Source organism: Mustela lutreola, chromosome 4, assembly GCF_030435805.1.
Source record: "Mustela lutreola isolate mMusLut2 chromosome 4, mMusLut2.pri, whole genome shotgun sequence".
NCBI classification, from domain to species: domain Eukaryota; kingdom Metazoa; phylum Chordata; class Mammalia; order Carnivora; family Mustelidae; genus Mustela; species Mustela lutreola.
In genome coordinates this window covers 13,971,135-13,974,591 of record NC_081293.1, presented here as the reverse complement: position 1 = coordinate 13,974,591, position 3,457 = coordinate 13,971,135, and positions in this window count along the sequence as shown.

Genomic DNA, 3,457 nt, shown 5'->3' with positions numbered 1-3,457 from the left:
AGCTCTTGATTCACTCTCAAAATCTGTCCCTTCTAGAGTTTTTCCTACGCAATTAATGACAACTCCAGTCTTCCAGGAACTTCATCTGAAAACCTCAACATCATCCTCCACTTTTCTATGACATGTCTCTGCTAATTAATCAGTGAGTTCCTTTGAATCCTCCTCACAATTTATCCAGAAGCTGACCCCTTCTCACCACCCACCCTGCTATCACCTTAACCTTCTGGACACCATTCTCTCTTGTCTAGTTGACTACAGTGGCCTCTCAGCTGGTCTCTCTGCCTCTCCCCTTCTGCTGCTTCAATCAGTTCTCAAAACAAGAGCCAGACTCAGTCAGTCTGCATCACTTTTCTGCTCAAGGCCCTCCAAAGGCTCTCCCCCTCACCTCGGAGGAAGCGCCAACATCCTTCCAATGATCTGCCAAGCACTGGATGCTGTAGTCCTCTGTAAGCTTTCTAAACACCCTCCCTGCTACTTCTCTACCATCCCTTATTCAACCCCCTGAGACTACATGTGTTCCGGCACTCCAATTATATTTTATTTTAGAAAGAGACTGTGGTAAGTACACTGTAAAATACAAAACCTCAAGAGGAATTCCAGGGCAGCAACCTGTAAACAGCCATGCAGATATTTTTGTAGTAAAATCTATGAATACTTCTATTAAGTGGGATAGTGAATACACACACACACACACACACACACACACACACAAGCACAGTTAGGTCAGTTTCTGTTGCCTAATGAATCTGCTGCAAATTGAAAAACAAATGAAAAAGTCAACACCCCACTTCTTTTCCCCAGAGATTTTTAGATTTTGAAACTGCAGAATCAGGGGTTGTAGACCTGTCTCTCTCTCCCCACTGACCCCTCATCTCTGGTCAGGGTGAACTCCTTGTAATTCCTCTGTCACACTGATCATGCTCCTTCCCCCAGAGGCTGGTATGTTCCCTTCCCTCTGCCTAGAATGCTGCCCTCCACCAGAAATCCCCACAGTGTGCTCCTCATCCCCTTCGACTATGGATTCAAATGCCTCCCATTTTAGGGGCACCTGGGTGGCTCAGTTGTTAAGCATCTGACTCTTGATCTCAGCTCAGATCTGGCACTCAGGGTCATGAGTTCAAGCCCCATGTTGAGCTCCACACTGGGCGTGGAGCTTACTTAAGAAAAGAAAAAAATGCCACCTACTTTAGTTAGATCTTCCCTGGCCACCCTATTTGAATAGAAACCCCTCCTCACCCTAATATACATACACTTTCAGTTAATTTATGTGTTCTTATTCATTGTCCCCACAACCCCTCTAGCCTCTACTCCATGAAGATTAGGATTATTTCTTCCACTGTTGAATCCCCAGTGCTGAGAATAGTGTCGGGTGCATAATAGACACTCAAATAAATATTTCTTGAATAGATTAATGAATCAATTTTCAAGATTTTTTCGTCATTGGAAAAGGCTGCTCACAGTAAGATAGAGAAATGACTCATTTAGAAAAGTGGAAATTAAGAAAATATGAACTGATATGCCAACTTTATATGATTTCTTAACCAATTAAACCTAGCTTCCTGTATTATGCTATATTTCAAGTGCTCTTTTAAAGAACTTTTAGGTCAAAAAGGAAATAAAGCACTTCAATTGCAGAATATATCAAAATGTAATGACTTAAGAATTGAAGAAATTAGAAAAAGAACAAGTAATATTGAAGGAAGAATTTCATTAATTAAAATAAATGTAGAGGTTAATGCATTAGAAAAACAGGAGAAAGGCGGCAATATAATTGATAGATACGTATGGTGGTTGCTTAATAAAACTTAAGAAATAGAAAACCATGCTGACAGATTTAAATAAACAAAGGGAAATAACCACAGGTGTGAAAGAAATTAAAATGATTATACTATGTATAAATTCAGGCCAAGAGAAATGAAATTTTATATGAAAATTTTACTTTTTAGACCAAAATAAATCTCAGATCGGTGAACATTTAGAGTGAAACTGAAATAAGAAACATATAAAAGAAAACAGAGTGGAATTGTGAATTAACTTGAAGGAAGGAATACTTTTCTAAGTAAGGTGAAACCCCAAAACCGTAAAGGAAAAGATTACTCATTTTTTTGAATAAAATGTGAAACTTCTGTAAAACAAAAATACAAACAGCAAACTAGAATATCTTTTCTCAATATCTGACTGGAAAGCAGCAAATCGTATTTGAAGAGTTTTTACAAATAGGAAAAAAGCGAACGTTAGAAAAAGTGCATAGGACACAAAGATCTCACCCACAGATGTGCAAAGGGGCAGAAATGCACAAGATATTCAGGTGTGTGGGTAATTCAAGAAATGCACAATTAAATGACAAAAGGCTTTTCCTTCCGGTGTACCCGGTACCCTTCCATGGCAGACTGTATTATTGTCCCCCATTATTTACTCCCTGTCCCCGGAAGCGGACTCTGCAACCTCAGCCCCACCTTTGGCCACAGGATGTGCAAAGACAGTCCAAGTCTCAATGCCTGTGTGAAGAGCCTTTACCCGCTTTCTCTCTGCCCCAAGAGCAGTATGTTCTGAACAAGTTGTCTCTTGAGCTTAGATCCTGGAGTGAAGAGGACCGTAATTCAGAGCCACAGCGAACCTAAAACTGTTGCAGCCAAAATGTAACATAAATGAGAAATAAACCCTAATTTTGGTAAGACAAGGAGTTTTGGAGGCTCTTGCTTACCACAGGCAAAAGCTAATTAATTAATATTCCTCTGGGTTCTACTTAGTGATCGAATGAGCTGCCTGATGGTCCCTATTTTACCACTTAACAGCAGGGACTCATTGGGCAAGAGTGATTGCTTTTTCTAAGTGTCCACTTCCTCACCCACGTGACACTTAGGGCTCAGTCTGTTTTTGCTGTTTTAATTATTATTAGTAAGATAAAGAAGTCACACTGAACATCATTTGGAGAAGTAGTGCGCTTTTTTTTCTGTTATAATTTATTTTATTATTAAAGTAATCATTATTAATCATTGAAAACTGAAGACCATAGATAAGGATAAAGAAAATAAAAACTATGCGTTCTCATCACTGTTAATATTTTGAAGCACTTCCTTTAAATTTTATTTTCCCCCATGCATTTTAAATAAAACCATACATAGTTCTGCTACCTGCCTGCCTTCCCCACCCCCACCCCTGTATTATTCTCACTTTCATTACTATCTGCATTACAGATTCTGTAAACATTTTCAATAGCTGCATATCTTCAAGGCTACCATTTTAAAACTATATTCCTTGTTTTATATTGGCCATTTAAGTTATTGGCCCAATACCAACTTACTGATTTTATAGAAAACATGTTATTTTTAAAGAACTATTAATCTTTCAATCTAAACGGCTTTAGTACCTTATGATGTTGACCAGTCTCCTTCATCACATGTAGTTTCTTCTAACTTTATGCTCTTTCAGTGGGCATTTCCTTATGAAAAAGGAC